This window comes from Triturus cristatus, chromosome 5_2, assembly GCF_964204655.1.
Source record: "Triturus cristatus chromosome 5_2, aTriCri1.1, whole genome shotgun sequence".
NCBI lineage: Eukaryota > Metazoa > Chordata > Amphibia > Caudata > Salamandridae > Triturus > Triturus cristatus.
The window spans coordinates 793,568,540-793,585,905 of NC_140588.1; the positions used below are offsets into that span (position 1 = coordinate 793,568,540).

At 44.5% G+C, this 17,366-nt stretch overlaps 1 protein-coding gene across 5 annotated transcripts in view; it reads right to left on the minus strand.

The window, feature by feature from the left end:
- PABIR2 (PABIR family member 2) overlaps nt 1–16,977 on the minus strand; it is a 214,870-nt gene extending 197,893 nt beyond the window's left edge. The window contains exons 1-2 of one of the 5 annotated variants that reach the window (XM_085607916.1): nt 16,763–16,977; nt 10,725–10,796 (exon numbers count right to left, since the gene is read on the minus strand). The gene's annotated coding sequence lies outside the window, so the exon portion shown is untranslated. Of the gene's footprint in view, nt 1–10,724; nt 10,797–16,653 lie in introns of all 5 variants that reach the window. The other 4 variants (XM_085607917.1, XM_085607915.1, XM_085607918.1 and 1 more) reach the window with 4 other exon arrangements.
- Nucleotides 16,978–17,366: the final 389 nt, after the last annotated feature.

Consider the following 17,366-nt stretch of genomic DNA (forward strand, 5'->3'; position numbering starts at 1 on the left):
TTACCCTAGGGTCGAAGATGCACTCTCAGAACACCCTCAGCGGCACTAGGGCAGCCGGGTACAGAGTGCGGAGGCCCAATGTTATCCAATGGGGGATAGGGGCCTCCGGCTGGTGACTGCTCAGGGCAAAGGGGGAATCCAGTTTAGCACACAAGGTGCATCCCCGCAGGCACAGGCAGCCAGGTTCAGGGTGCTGTTTTGGCGTCGGGTGCCCAGTTGTTTTCAATGGGAGTTGCCAGTTTGGGATTTTGGCTGCAGGCTTGGTCCAGGAAGACTTTAGGGAGGAACCAACAGCTGGGCAGGTAGTTGAAGGGCTCGGGGGACATAGATGTACATCAGGTTCTCTTCTCACAGGCACAGGGCGGCTGGATGCAGCGGTGTCTTTTGAGCTCGAATTTCACCTTACCAGGCCACTCGCGTTGGGGGTGCTCTGTGCAGAGGCTGCAGGAGACGCCGTAGAGTCCTGGAGGGGTCAAACCATGGTGGACCTGGACTCTGGAGCGCTGGGGGACCTCACTGGGAATAGTGGGCCACCCAGATTCGGACCATAGGCATCGGATACAGTGCTGGTTCCAGGAGTCTGGTTTCTTTGTCCTCAGAAGGCTCATAGTCGGTCTTGGGAGTTTCTTTTGAACAGAGCTGCTGTTCACAGGATATCCGGTCTTTGTTGAAGGGGAGTCCTCTCTGGGGTTCTGGAAGTCACTGGCTGAAGGACAGGCAACTTTTGGTGCAGGATCTCTGGAAACTGCAGGTGGGCCAGTAGAGCTGGGGCCAAGTGAGTTGTTCTCTGCAGTCTCCTCCGCTGGGCATCTTCTTTAGTCCTCCTTCTTAGGTTGTGGGAATCTGTCTTCTTGGTTCAGGGCTTCCCTCTAAATACTATATTTAGAGGGTGTTTTAGGGGTCTTGAGGTCAGTAGCCAATGAGCTACTGACCTAACAAGTGACTACACCCTTGGTGTGCTCACCCCATGTGGGGAAGTGGGCACACTAAGGGTGACTACACCCTTGGTGTGCTCACCCTATGTGGGGAAGTGGGCACAGTCCCTAATCCCGATTGGAGAGTGCCAGCCATCTGCAAGATGGCAGGCAGTGAAGAGTAGGCTTCACCTCGCCACCCCCACCTGAGGGGCGGGGTTGGCACATCTTCTAGGCTGTGCTTATTTTTCCTGCCCATTTTCCTGCCGAAAAGGAGGGGAGACAAGGGGGCCTGGTCCTGATAGAAGGAGAGGCTGGGGGTCGCGTTACAAAAGTGGCAAGGCCTTTGAAGCTCCCCTGCCACAGATGGCTCTTCCTGGCCTGGAAGAGCTGGGACCACCTCTGCCCAGGAAAGGCTTAGTTTCTGGGCTCAGAGAGCGAAGGCTCCCACCCCAGGGATCCAGAAACACGTCTCGTGGTCGCGGGCTGGTGTGTCCCAGTCAGAGAACCCACCAGAGGCTGGTCGTTTCAGGGGGCATCTCTAAGATGCCTTCTGTGCATTTTTCATTAATTCCCACTCTGGCATCAGTGTGGGTTTAACGTTCTGAGACGATGGATACCAAACTTAACAGTTTTCAGTAAAGTCCTTATGGTTCTGTGGAGTTCGTAGACAGACAGACAGATAGATGGTACAGGGCCTCTAAGGGTGGCACAATAAGTGCTGCAGCCCTTAGAGGCCTTCCCTGGCCACAGTGCCCTTGGTACCCATGATAGCTTTTACAAGGGACTGACATGTGGACAGAGCGGTGCCAACTAGGGGTACAAGGTACAGTTTTAGGAAAGAACACAGGCCCTGGGAACCTGATTGGCAGGGCACCAGGGCATATCAAGTCAAAGTGCATCAGTAGTCTGGCAAAAAGTGGGGGGTTACTGGAACAGAAACCTAGCTTCCTACAATGGGTCACAGGTGGGAGGGTGCATAGCTGGCAGGCAAACACCTGGGCAGGAAACTTATCAATTCTAGATAGGCGCAGCGACATTACAATGGTCAGGGGAAGACTGCCCCAAAAAAAAGCACATATGGCCGAAGGGGGTATGCGCGCTTCTAAAAAAACCATAAAGTCAGATGCCACATGAGTTAGAACATATAGCCAATCAGGGCCCAGCACAGGTAGTGATCACGCACTCCCCATGCCGGACATCTGGACACATTCACCACTGGCCACACTGTCTCCACACAAGTCAAGACCCACCTGTAGTAACCACTGACCAGTAATTTATGACTAAGGCAGCAACCAACATTCCTCACAATATATGGTACGCCAGAAACCTTTTATTGCATGTTGTCATATTGTATATAAAGAGAGCATAAACTCAATGTAAATTGAGACCATCCTCAGACATAGTGCCTGTAACTTTTCTTCGGGGCCCAACTTCTTAATTAAACAAACGCCTCTTGTCTTTAGTTTGTTTTAAGGAAATCCAATTCCAGCAACAATACGAAGAGTCCATGCATTGACCATGACTCAATCGTTTAAGAGGGACATGCACAATATTTGTATGCCTGTGATTCTGGAATTATATTATGTAAAGATTCAAAAGTAATTGTAGTTTTACATTAACACTATCTGGTGTTTGAACTCAAGGCCCATGAGCCCGAAGTTACATTTTATTGTTTTTGCATAGCAACCTGAACAATACAAAATAGGTTATAAAAGAAATATGTAACTTACAAATCAAACATGTTGCTTGCTCGTAAAAGGAGGCTGAAGCATGCCTCATCAAGTGACTGAATAATTAGGACCAAATCATCCTCGTTCTGAAAGAACTCCACTGACCCCTAATAAAACACTCGCACCATCTTGAAGACCAGCTAGGTTATATACAAAGTTATCTTGACATACACCACTGCCAGACTGGATAAGAAGTGTAAATAAAATAAAAAACATGAACAAGACCTCCACAACCTATGCTCACATGACTTGAAACAACATACCTATTAATCAGGACCACATCAATCTTACTCAAGTTCAGAAGACACATTTTCAAAACAAACTACACCTCTATGTTGCAGGAAATCCCCTCCTTATCTCTGCAACCCTATTCTTTCCAACCCCGATAGGCTCCTAGATAGTCCTCCTAGACCTGGTTCTGCATAGCACTTCAAAGTCTCAGGATCAGTTTGCACCAGATAATTAGCACTGCTCAGAAATAGTGAACATCACCCACCAAATGCTTTCATGCCAAATTCCTGGACAAATCTTTTGTTAAAGAATACACACTTTCTCGACTGAAGCATAAATCATAAGGGTTAATGAGTGCGTCTGAAATGAAGCTCAATAAAGAGAGTTTTTAAGACTCAGACACTGGATCACACATGACCTAGCTCAGCAGTGACAAAAAGTATAAAACACATTTATGGCACTTAATGGAGCGCAAATCTACCATTCAGTCGTGATTATAGAGTTATTTTGGCAGGAATTCAAAATACCACTTTTGTGTGTTTCAGAGGGCAATTCCACGCATGACACCCAAGTAAAATTTAGAGGTTGCTGATTGTTTGGACTGGGCTACCTATCCCCTGTTTGGACTGGGATATCTATCCCCTGTCACAAGTTACTCAGGGAGGGAGCCACTTGTACTATTGATGCTTTTTCTTTTGCCTCAGCACACACTACAATCATGCATATGCCGAGGGCCCAAGGTAGCACAGACTGCAACCCAGAGCAGTGCTCTGTTGTCAGGGAAGCACATCATGTGCACCTTCTTTAATGGAGGGTTTGACCCCCCCTTGCTACATCTTTTCCCCACATTACCTGTAATAAGGTTCACACCGTCTTATTTGGAGATATAAATCTTGCCTAGCTCCACCTGTTCAATTTAAGAAACCTTTTTAGTCGGAAAATGCTTGCTCTCTCCTCCACACACATAATAAAGGCATATTCTCTCACAATTTATTCAGACATTCCCCATTTTGTCAGTTTAAGCCTCCTCTTGATGTACTTCGCCTTATCGTTCTGGGTTCCTTTTAGTTGGCGCTGTGATTGTCCCATGCAAAAAAAAAAGTTACTGTACATCAATCAGCTGTTTGTCTGACAGTGTTATGTCTCGATGGAACATCTTGCCACCTCACTCACTCCCAGGACAATGATGTAAACGGTTATTCCAAAACATTTCTTAAGAAATTATAAAGTAGGGCTCCCAGTTTTCTGCTTTTACTGATTTTTACAGATAAAGACAGACACAAAACGGTTTGCCGGTCTGTATTTATTTTTAGATACAGAATATAGGTTCTCTTTGGATGATTTTATTCGATTTTCAATCACGAGGGCCAGGTCAGTAGGTGTACAGATTGAGAAGTAGGTAATATGAAAACAGAAATACATTACCTAGTTAAGCTTAATTAAGTGCAGATCTACAGTTATTTATGCTATTCTACAATGCAAGTGTGTTCAGGTAACGCTATTGCACTGTATACTGCGGAAACCTTTTGAAAATTAAAATGAGTATAAATTTATCAGTTAAATAAATATGGAAAAATAGCCATTGCACCTTCATTTATAAAGAAAACAAAAACAACAATGGATGAATACAGAAAAAAATAAATACAGATAAAAGCAGATGCAAATGTCAAAAACATAAATACCCCGCTTGCTGCCTGGCTCCGATGGAAACCGTCGATGAGGGGCATTCAGTGGGCCCCCGATTTTGAAGACCGGGTCTCGTTGTACGCGGACGATATTCACTTGTACCTCACCTCCCCTCGTGAATCCCTTAACGTTCCATTTCACGTCCTCACCTCTTTCAGTAAAAACTCCGGTTTGATCATTAATTGGTCTAAATCGTATGTATGTGTATGTCATCTCCGGTGGCCTTCCCCCCTTACCGAATAGGTTTCCCATTCAAATTTCGCAATCCGGTTTCAAATATCTGGGGTCTATGTATCGTTGGACCCGGCGGTCTGCACGAGCACAATCTCCTTCCTCCTCTCCGGCGATTGAAGTTGGACGTGGCCCGGTGGCGTGGATTGCCGTTGTCGCCCCTCGGTCGAGCGGCACTCTTTAAAATGATGTCCCTGCCCCGATTTCTCTACGCACTCCAGAACTCCTTTGATATAATTCCGGTGGCCTACTTCCGGGAGGTGGTGGGTTTACAGAGGAGACTTGTTTGGGACGGTCGCGCACGCATCGCTCTCGCAAAACTGACTCTCCCCTGGTATGACGGGGGCATCGCGCTCACGGACATCAGGAGGTATTATTGGGCCTCCCAGTTGTCCACCATCAACCATGCTATGTATGCACCCGGTCCAAATCCGGCTTTCGAGATGGACAAATATCAGTTGCCTGGTGGCAACTTCAACAGAGCGCTCTACTCTCGGACAGCGGGGAGGAATCTAACGGGACCCACTAAGATTGCAGTATGTGTGTGGAAGGATGCCAATGTGGCCATGGGATGGAATGATCGATTGACGCGAGCGACCCCTTGGTTTGCTTCGGAACGGTTGGGATGCCTCTGGACAACGAAAGGTTTTGAAAACTGGGATACGATTGGCATCAGCAGAGTGGGTGATCTCTGGGTAAAAGGTGCGGTCAAATCCTTTGCGGTGCTTCAGAGTGAGTATGAGTTGAGTGAGAGGGAGGGAGTTCTTCAGATATGCACAGGTTCGTCACGCTTTGCTGTCGGTCTTCATGGCCGGTACCACTGTCCCTGTATCTTCCCCACTCGAGGACCGTATACTTGAAGGTCATCTGCCCGATAGTACGATTTCTTCGATTTATAAGAAATTAATCAATAATCGGGCAGATCTCCTTGTGCGTCTTAGGGATGCTAGGACCGGAGACGGGTTGGAGCTGGATGACGAAGACTGGCAGTCCGCACTGTCCTCCACAAAAGAGGTCGCCATTCCTGCCCGTCTCCGTCTCGTCCAGCTGAAAATTCTTCACCATGTTTATTTGACGGGTCCTCGTTTGGTTGCTATGGGTTTTTCTTCGGATGGGTTGTGTAGGCGCAGATGTGGAATGAGCGCCACCTTCCTTCATATCCTTTCGGAGTGCCGTGAGGTCGCGGCGTATTGGCACCGTGTGCATGCTGTAATGGAGTGTGTCACTGGGGTCGCTCTGTTGCCTGAGGCTCGTAGATGTTTGTTGAATGTGTGGGAGCCGAATGATTACGATGTTGCCCGGGCCCGGTGGGCGGCACTTGGGAACATGATTGCAAAGAGGGATATTGCGCAGCTTTGGAGTTCCCGACGGCCTCCCACCGTGTCAGTATGGAAGGAGAACATGGACTGGTGCATGTTTAGAGAGAAGAAGGTATATCTGGCTAGGGGCAAGCCTGGGGCGTGGAGTAAGATTTGGGGCCAGTGGAACACCTACCGAGGTAACATCTGTACGCCACACTTTGAGTACACTCCGGACATTTCTCTGTCCCCCTGATCCTGAGGTTCCTAGACTACTGTACTCCTTTTGCTGATTGTCCTGACTTCCCCACTGCCTCCGCCCCTGGTCATCTCTATTGTCCTCCTGATTCTCTACCTGGTATGGCAGGTCCCCCCCATCGGAGCTCGACACCGTTTAGAATGTTTCTCGCCTTGAGTTTTGTTTCAGTGTTTTTCTGTTGGTTCTTTTTTCTAAAAATGTAAAATACTGGTATCCTGCCTATCTTCTGAGTTGCCGAGAATATATCCTGTAATTCTGCTGGGCCTCTGGGGATCAGTCGCTGGTTTTTGACGACAGACAATTGATTTGCATATAATAGCGGCCGGCCCTTGCGGTTGTAGGCCCATATTTGTAATGATGTTGTTTTGCGCAATAAAGTTTTTCAAAAAAAAAAAACCACCATAAATACCATAAAACCGGGAGCCTTAATTATAACCAACAGTTTCGTTTTTTGCATGATTTGTTAGCCCCCCAGAAACAAAGGTGTGAGAACCGTACCTGGTCTAATAAGGTCCAGTTTTCTAGCAAGTTAAAACAAAATTAAACAGGTTGTTTGAAGTTTTAAAACATCAGTAGCGTTGCAACTACCCTCCACCCCTTAAACTCAAATGGCAAATGATTAATAGCTGCTATAAGCTGGTCATCAAGTCTGTGAAGGCCTCCTTTTATCCACACAAAATACTGTTTGACCCCAACTTGGCCACAACAATCTTCTCCACCCTCAAAAAGCTCCCATAATGACGCAAATATTAGGCTTAACAGCTACATGCATCCAGTTGCAGAATTTCTTTTTTAAATGATCACTTCTATCATAACACCTGAACAGAATTTCATGTGTTATGATAGACTTTCAAAGCCTTGCTCATATTTTCATCCAAAGACAAGAAACGAAAGGAAAAGGGGTGGGGGGGAATCATGGCAATCATTCAAATCTAGTTCTGTATACTGGAAGATCCGGATACCTAATCAGGATCCTGATTTCCCAGAAACTCTGTCCACATGAGGCACCTTGGGGGCCAGAGGCCAAAGAGCCAAACTAAATCTACTGGGTAAATAATACCACCAACAATAAGGAGGATCAGTTCACACAGTTACTCACTGTCTAGGGTTAGAATGCATGTTAAGCAGTGCTCCATATATGACAATCTTAATAACACCAAGGGGGCAAGGGGCCTGGTACCTCCTACATTCAATAAGCCCATGACATTGGCCACCAAATAAACGGTTGCTGTCCATGCACTTTGGTTTTCAATCATAACTTCAATGAGAAGATTTATGCTTTTTCTACTATCAGAGGCAGGTGCTGGTAACACATTTCAGCAATGAATATAAAGATCAAGTGATTGAGGAGCTCATAATGAAAGTGGAAAAGCACACAACACTCTGTGTGATTAAAATAACATTTACCTAGAATAAGTATGTTGGCAAAATATGGACAACCATACCAAACTATTCCTTTATGATAAAAAAAATAGACAACCTGTTTAAAGACCTATAGTTTCAAGTAAAAAACGCCCCTACTTCCAGTACTAAAACTTCCGACAACAGGATTAAGGAGTCTAAAGTACGTAAACTCAATACAGCCAGAGCTTCATTTTTCATTGAGCCGGTCCTCAGCACCAAAGAAAGGGCAGTTATTTGGGATGATGCACAACAGGACCCAGTACCTTACATTTTCATGCTAGATACGCATATTTAAAATATAACATTTTTACAAAAAACGGAACCAAAGACCAAAAGGTTTAGATGTGCCTAATCTGCAACATTTTTTTTTCATTATCCATGGCTGGTAAACTTCATAAGAATCCTAGTTGAAGGGCATATATAAACACACATATATATAGAAAAAAAAAAAATCTAACTTCATTATTATAGCAGGGTGGCATCAATCAAGGATTTCAGTGTCAAATATGTACTGATATTCCCACTATGGAACTGCACTCTTGCCTACTCCTGTGAACAGTAAGAATAAATGACTGCTCAAATTGGTAAGAGATGGAATCCCTCCATACTGAATGTGGTTGTAGGGGGTAAATATTTCCCCACTGAGAAAGATTTGCTCAAATGGAAAACTGAAATCTGTCCAAATACGTATTTCCTACTCATTTGCTCATGCAGAGTTCTCCACCTGACGGTTCTTCCGAAAAGATAACTCGTTGTCTTCCAGGAATAATACTGAAGTCGGGGGTGGAAGGAGGGGGGAGGGGAATTAATAAATAAATGATTACGAAATGTACTCTTAAAGGGGTATCCTCAGAGGAGTAGAAGAAGAACAACCGTTACAAACTGGGCTTATTAATTTAGCAGTATGAAATTAAACTGGCATACTCTTGTTAGAAGGCAGAGGAATCAGTAGAGTTGAGAGGTAACCTAATGAAAACCAAAAGTTTCACAGCAATAATGTGAGACTGGAGTTAACTAAGAGCTGAAAAGTACGGCATCAATTGAAATAAGTGTACACTGAAAAAGGGGCTTGCTTGGGAGTGCGGGTGGGGACATCGCATTCTCCAGTAGCAGTTCACAAAGCATCCTGAGGCCATCTGCAGTTTGCTTTGCAACTGTTAAATTTAAAAGATCATGATTTTCTAAACCAGTGACAATAAAGAGCGAGGTGCTCGACCAGAGTTGCCAACGACCCATATAAAAGTGAAAACTAATTAACACAACAGCTAGAATCCTTCTCATAGGCAGTCAATAAAGTGAATTATTTGTACCACAGCGTAGAAGGGCAACCGGTAGTGTACGCAGCTGTACTACATGATTGTGCAGGGACTGCAGATGGCTATATCATAGGATAACAGGACATTTGAACGCTTGACATCTTGACAAGTAAAAAAATCTTTGTAGCCTCCCAACTTACAAAAGGATATATTAGTAGTAAAAAGTTATTGCGGTCAGTAAAGAATAATTTCCGACCACCAGGGAAGACTCCTTTAAGGACCGACACTCCAGAAGAATGGGCACTAGCTTTCCCGGATCAAAAAATTCAGTAATGGTCTTTTTTTTAAATTATTATTCATCAGGATTACAAAAATTTTGCAAATACAAATCAAGCTGTTAAGACTACCTACTTGAAAAAGGTTTAAAGGCGCTCTCTGGATGAAGAATTACAGCGCTGCTCAAGAACTGAAGTGCAGAAGCAATATTTAAGAAGCTTTCCACAAGATAGGAAGGTTGACTGAATAACTCATCAAATCGAAATGTCGATTTAAAATTGTCCAACATTTTTAAGAGATCTGACGTGGGTAGTGATGAGAGAAAGAGCCCGATTTAAAAAAAAAAAAAAAAAACTAAAAACATAAAAGCCTCATAGGCCGTATATGGTACAATATTGGTGGCGTTGTCTTAGTGAGAGAAATTGTTGTACAGTGCACACTGGAGATATTTCCATGGTACTTATCTGTATGTTATTACACATTTGGTGCTCGAAACATCTGTCGGGGGAGAGCACAAGCGTCCTCTTTCTCAACATAAGCACCTTTACACAAAGGCACCACCAGCCTCTAACGTCAGGGTCTGAGCGGAGCTCTGAGTCCTACTGATTAACTGTCTAACCTCTCTGCTAGAACTAGCAAACAGGGGACCAGTTTGTGGCGATTGTAGTGGTCAAAGCGGTCACATTTCTGGTTCTTGTGAAGCTGGTGTAAATGCCACCGCCACTGGTTTCACAAGTGCCACTGAATCAAGGGGTCGATTATGAATGCTTATCAACTGTCAATGGCTAATCTAGCGGCAATATAGTCAGAAACCTATTGCCAAACCAGGAGGCATTCCCTACACTCTAATTACCAACCCATCTCCCCCTCCTGGTCTCACACGCTACCGCCCAGCTCTGAGGCCCATCTTCAAAAAACGCGCATGTTTTTACCCAAAAAGCTGATCGATTCCAAAAGGTCCCCTCCTATTCAGCACATGTGCACTGTGTAGGCGAGACCTAAAAAAACAGTGAGCATAGATCACGATACTGATGCAATTTGCAAGAAGCACCCATGCTAGGATAAAATTACCTCATAATAGTTGATGCAGGCTATTGGAAATGGCCTGAACACTATAAATGAGCAGTTACTCATAATGTGTGTTTTAAGGCGCTTGTCAAGTACTACTCTTGTTGAATAAGTGATTTCTGGTGTTCGGAAGCCATGTGTATAGGTCAATCTCACAACCTGTGAGAATGACACCCAAAAGCTAGGCAAAAAAAATAAAAAATGAAAAAAACACACACACACACACACACACACACACACACATACACAGGGGGAGATCTAGGCTCCCCGAGTTTGTTCAAGAGCTACAGACATTCACCATTAACTGCAACAGCCCATTAATGGAGAGAACTGGTACATGCTCTCATTCATAGAAGACCTTCTCTTACCTTCGTAAATATACTGCCAATGCTGATTTGTACGACAGGAGACCCTGTAGATGGTTCATGAGAACTGCAGACCTGGTGGAGTTAAAAAACATTGTTCAAGGTCAAGTAGACTAGAACACCTGTTTAATCCCTATACTAGTTTTGAGTTATATGAAGTTTTCCTTTTATTTTGTTTTAGACTTCACGAAATCTTTTAAATAGGGACACGGTGGGCCACACAGCTGTTGAATGTGCAAGCATAAATCAATTGGTTATCCAACTTTTGGTAAAGGGGTCAACCGTGTGTCCCTGGAACTGTAAATTATGATACAGAAGGGCAAATGAGAACTTCTAAAGTGCTTACATGATGAGTGTGTTTTAACACGTTTTCACTGTACCAGGCTATGAATAACTACAAGCAACACTTGAAATTATGATCCACCATTTTAGGACGTAGGCTTGATAGCTTGCTGACACAGTAGAAACGTCTCCCTTTCAACATCTCAAACCCTAGAACAGAGAAACCAGCAGCTGTGGAAGTAATTTCTCCAGTCTTGTTTTCTGTGCGGAATAGTTTTTTTTTTTTTTTTTTTTTTTAAGCATTCATTAGTCCAATGATACAAGACAAGTGGATTCATACTCCCAATGGTATTGCCGTGTGGATTAGTTGTTTTCAATGTCTTTATTTAGATCTCTGTACTGATAGCAGTCAGGAGCAGTGCTATTCTCCTCCTGTCTGTTTTGATATGGCCACACAAATGGTGGGCTTGCTGAAGAAACACCATGCCCAATAACCAGTAATGCAGGTGCCTGATCTTTAAATGTATGCACCATTTGTTAATGAATGCTAATAACCTTTGAACGTTTCTTTGAAACTCTTATGATTGAGGAACAGCTATAAACCGCCATCTTCCTTGATATGAAAGGTTTAGTACATGAGCCTTCTACACTGCATGCCTATATAACCGCAACCGTACACGAGAACCATCAGCAACATTTCATGGTAAATATGAAAGCCATGCCGCTTAGAATATCAAAATGGATATCAGAGGGGAGCCACACGTCTTGAGATCTTTAACACAGTTTTCCAGCATCCCAATGGGGTAAACTTAATGAAAAAAATTAAAGACAGAATGCGCGCTCATTAGTAGGGGAGTGTTACTCGTCCAGCAGTGCTTTATACTTAACAAACCTATGCTATAGTTCTGCCCATCGAGTTATAAATCCTGTGAGTGCAGCCAGGATGCACAAGACCCCACGAGAGATCCATTCATTGAGGTCGGGGGCAGGGCTGCAGCACCTCTTTTCCCTCAAGCCTGCTCATAACAGATTTGTTTGTGTAGGAGCTTACATCGGCCATAAACCATCAAAGGTTCAGTGGAATGATGTTAGAACCCCATCCCAAAAAAACAAAATACCTGAAGGGCTGTTATATAGATTGTAATACACAATGCGAAACGCTGGACCCACCAAGAATAATTCCAGAATACATTCATTTCTTAGCACCTAGGTCACCATAAAGCCACAACTGCTCACTGACCCAAAAGTCAGTCCCATACTGTCGATCTCAAAGCAATACATGACTAACTGGTATGCCTCCCACCCCAATTACCATTAGACAGCATAGGAAAACATGGTAGAGAACTGAAACATTGTGAGCACAAAGACATTCTCCAATCCAGATAGCATAGTGTACGGGTACTAAAAAGTTATATAAATTCAATTCTTGATTGAAACACTTGGTCAAATAAAAATCTGCTTCAAGAGTACTCAGATAGATGCATAACCACATATGGAAAGCCTTCAAATTGCTCAATGAAATGCTGAGGCACAGAGACATACTAAAGACCCGTCGGACCTCAAGAATTTCAGGCCCACCTCACTGCTTCCTTTTGCCACCAAAGTCATCGAAAAGGCAGTCAACACCCAGCTAGTATGCTTCACAGAAACCCACAAATGCAAATAGAACAATTGATGCACAGAATGCAGAACTTCAAACATTCACCCCAGTACAGAGATCTGAGACTAAATCCATCGGTTTTTTGCTCACCATGCCATTCCAGTTTGGACCCAGCCATATGCAAATCAGTCTTGACCCTGCGCCCAATGGGAACAGTCCAGCCCAAACTGCCAGGCCAGGTCCTCTCTGGACTGGAAACAAGCATCCTAGGACCGGTTTCGGGGTTTCAGCCCTCATCAGCCAGGATAGCTTGACTCTAGTGGCATGGAGAGCATGGGACCCTCGTGGCCAGACGGGGGTCCCTTGCTCACTTTGTCACTGGATTCAAGCGAGCCTGGCTGATGAAGGCTGTTAGCCCAAACTGGTCCCAAGACGCTGGTTTCCGGTCCAGGGAAGACATGGCTTGGCAGTTCAGGCTGGACTGTTCCCATCAGGCACATGGTCAAGACTGATTTGCATAAAGCTGTGTCTGAACTGGGGTGGCGAAGTGAGCTAAAGAACGATGATGGATTCAACCCAGATCTGTGACTGGGGGCGAGTGTCTGAAAAGTTTCAGCGCTCCGTCCATCATCTCCTTGTGTTTGCTTCATAGAAACATTCAGAATCCTTGACACTTCCCAGTCCAGATTCTGAAGCAACCACAGCACCGAAACCACACTCCTCGCCACCACCGATGACATCCGCGCCCTCCTTGGCCAAGGCCACACGACAGACCTCATCTACCGGGACCCATCAGCAGCCTTCGACACAGTCTTCCCCCGCACACTAGCCACCAGACTCCACGACGCAGGCATCAAAGGAGAGGCCTTAGACTGAATACATTCTTTCCTCTCAGGCAGAACACAGAATAAGACTCCCGCTCTCTCTCTCAGAACCGACAGAGATCAGATGCGGAGTACCCCAAGGATCCTCCCTCAGTCCTACACTCTTCAAAGTCTACATGGCCCCTCTCGCAACCATCGTCAGAAACCACGGTCTCAACATAGTCTCCTACGCCGATGACACTCAGCTCATCCTCTCCCTCACCAAGGAACCAGGCACAACTTTCAAGCAGGGATGAAAGCCGTCGCGACCTGAATGAGCAACAGCTGCCTGAAGCTCAACTCTGAGAAAACATAAGTACTCGTCCTCTGCTCCACCCCCCTCCGCATGGGACGACACCTGGTGGTTCGCCACCCTCAGACACCCACTGACCCCAACGGACCACGCATGCAACCTCTGCATCATACTCTACTCTTCACTCACCATGAACCGCCAGAATAATGCTGTATCCTCCAAATGCTCCAACACCGTCCGCATACTTCACAAGCCTTTCAAGTGGATCCCCCCGCCCCCAGGAAAACAGTCACCTACGCACTCATCACCAGGAGACTGTACTATAGCACCGCCCTCTACGCCGGAATCAACAAAAACCTACTCTGCAATCTCCAGACCACCCAGAATGCCGCAGCCAGACTTATCCTCGATATCCGATGATATAACCACAACACCCAACACCTCCGTGACTTCCACTGGCTCACCATCGAAAAAAGAACAACCTTCAAGCTGCTCACACACGCCTACAAAGCCCTCCTTAACACTGGACCTCAATGACAGAATCTTCTTCGACGCCCCCAAGAGAACCCTCCTCTCAGCCGACCACGCCCTATCCACCGTCCCTCGTTACTACAGGACCAGAGCTGGTGGAAGATCCTTCTCATACATCGCTGCCAAGACCTGGAACGAATTCCCCCTCCCCCACACTGACCCAATTCAGAAGGGCCCTCAAGACACGGCTCTTCAAATGACCCTAACGGAGCTGCTCACCCCCCTCTCCCCAGCGCCTCAAGACCCCCGCGGTGAGTAGTGCGCTCTACAAAACCCCTGATTGAATGAAATTCAAGATGCAAAATAACTTTCCTCACCAAGTCCGTTCCAAGTTCCCAATCACCAATAATTTGCCAACTATCATTTCTTTTTATAGCAACGAATTTCCAGCCAACACGTTTTGGCCCAAAGAAGGATAGTCACAAGGAAATTCCTCTAGGCTGGAAGTAACAAACTTACACAATGACATTACAAATATAAAATAACAGTCACCAATGTGCTTCCGCTACAAGTTTCCCCAATGATTGTCTAAACGTACGGCATACACTTCCCCCCTATAATGATAGTCGGTACATGGTCACAATTAGCCATCACCTACAAAACGGTATACTGAAATGTACTTTATGCCGGTAACATCATCATAAATATTTTGTAAGTAACCATCCCAATTCAAGCTATAAAGTATCAAAATATTTACAGTGCTGTCAAGTAATAGATACCATCATCAAATTAAATGAACATGTCCACACATCGTAATACCTCAATAACAAAGCAGAAATCCTACAGAAAACTGTGAAAGCACTGAAAACCATATTTCACTTAGCAATAAGTACACGTTGAGATCCTTCTAGTCAATACCCCAAACATATAAGGGCTCTAATATATCAAGCCAAATTCTATTGTGATGTTGTCGAATTCAGTCATTGAAATACAATCTTAGTACGATATAAGGTCCTCATATCTCGTACCCCAATTAGAAAAATACTCAAAAAAGGTAATAAACCAAAATAAGGTTATCAAAAACAATCTTTAAAAAAAAAATACATATATCATAAGTTCAGTTTACAGATATGAGAAAAAAGTGAGACGCTTTATTCGCACCAAACACTCTAGAAGTGTAAATGCATTCACGCCAGACGCACATTTAAATTACATAATCTGTCATTGCATTACATGGATATGTCACATCTACATCACGCCAGTCTGACTACAATTGAGTAACCATTAGTGAAGGTAGGTGCCACATTGGATGAATTCTAAATTATAATATATGGTACACTAATCTCTCCCTACTTCAAGGTTGGGGACAGTGGTAAACTATGTCACATTGGAGTGTTCTAAATAAAAAAATAATGCATTGGTACATCCACACTTCTTTGCGCTTAACTGTTTAGTTATATCTGCCCACTGACTAACGTAGATGGCGACATCGTAGGAAGAAACTATCAAAATCTTTATAAAAAAAATATATATAATATATATTAAAAAAAAAAATAGGGAGACATCATTACACCTAGGAATGTTAGTGTCAAGAAAAAAGGTAGAGCATTCTGGCAAATGTTTAGAATGTCATACCGTAGCAGTGACAATTCAACTAATTTGAAATTAAACGAGGTTCAATTTTCAAATGCAGAGTGCTGCCAATATCACTTATCTAGTACAAGTATGTTGGCCTGTCGGGGTGAACTTATCTTTATACAATTACAGTTATCTTCTTATGGCCTTCACACGCAACCCTGCTGATGAACCCCTTCACTTAGCACAATAAGTGCTATGTTAAAACTAGGCTCAGGCAAAGTTTCCTTTTTACCACAATCTCACGAATTTTGCACTACGCTTGTTGCACGAAATTTCCGACACGACGTCATAAGGCATAATGTTTACAAATATTAGCAAAGGACAGAATGCAAGTAGCTGCAGTTTGAGGCACTATTGTTTTTGTAACCCTTTTTTAGCACAAGATGCATTTCACATACATTTTGCGGAATTTCCATAATCAAGCAACTGCAATTGTCAGGCTTCCCTAGTAAAAACGTATTCAATTCATAAGCATGACTGGTATCATTGGCATTTGATTTACACTAAGGGTGAAACACACTTCCTATGTTTATATTCAATTTCCAGTGAAATAATCCCAAACGGTCACTCTGCAAACTCTTCACTGAAATTGCAGAAAACACAAACGTTCTCCAAGCTACAGGACGAATTAATTAAGTACGCTCAGCGTTCGCTATTACACCCCTGCAAATGTGGTGCTAGAATGAAAACAAGCCCTCTCCAAAATCAAATTCACTGTTAAACAGCGACTGACCCTCAAATCCTAACCCCAGATATCGAAGTACTGCCACTCTTTACTCTCCCCTCACCATATTCTGCACCCTTCAAAGCTTGTCAAAGACTCACCGCATCTCAAAATAAATAGAATTCTGAACGGTTTCACCTTGCCCGCTTGTATGCACGAGCCTGAACTACTATATATGCCAATTCTGTCTAAGGCGATGTTGCTTCCCACCTAGGTTCACATGCTGGACTTCACCGCAGAACAATCATCCTGTGACTTCTAACCGCAGGAACTGCATGGGACTGACCAGTGCAGGGGCTACGGTAAACACCTGCCCGTCAACTACAAGGCCTGTCCGTGCATTCAGTCTTTATCTCCGCCGTCCGTAGCGGATCTTCTAACGGATATCATTTGTCTGTGATTTTAGCACTTCCGGGTCGCCTAACAACCAATAGCACGGCTGAACATTTTGAGGGAGTCGTCTAGGACCGGACGGTGCTGCTAATGTGCAAGGTGATCTGCGATTGGAGTATTGGAGGCACCCAGAGATGGATATGGAGCATACAGAATTTCGAAGTGCTGATTGGCTGTTTTAGTCCAATCCGCCCACTTCAAGTAGGCGGGTGCTGCCCATCTATGAGAGACTGGAGTTTTATTTGGACTTTCAGCAGAACTAAATTAATCGTAATCCAAGCGTGGACTGCTTGCCTCGAGCAGGGCGGGCCAGGCTAGAGGGCTGTCGTCTGCTGTTTTTTGCTAGGTGGGAGGGAGGAGATGAGAGGGGAAGGGGAGCAGCGGGGAGTACTGTCGCAGGTGATGAGAGTGTGCGATTGTT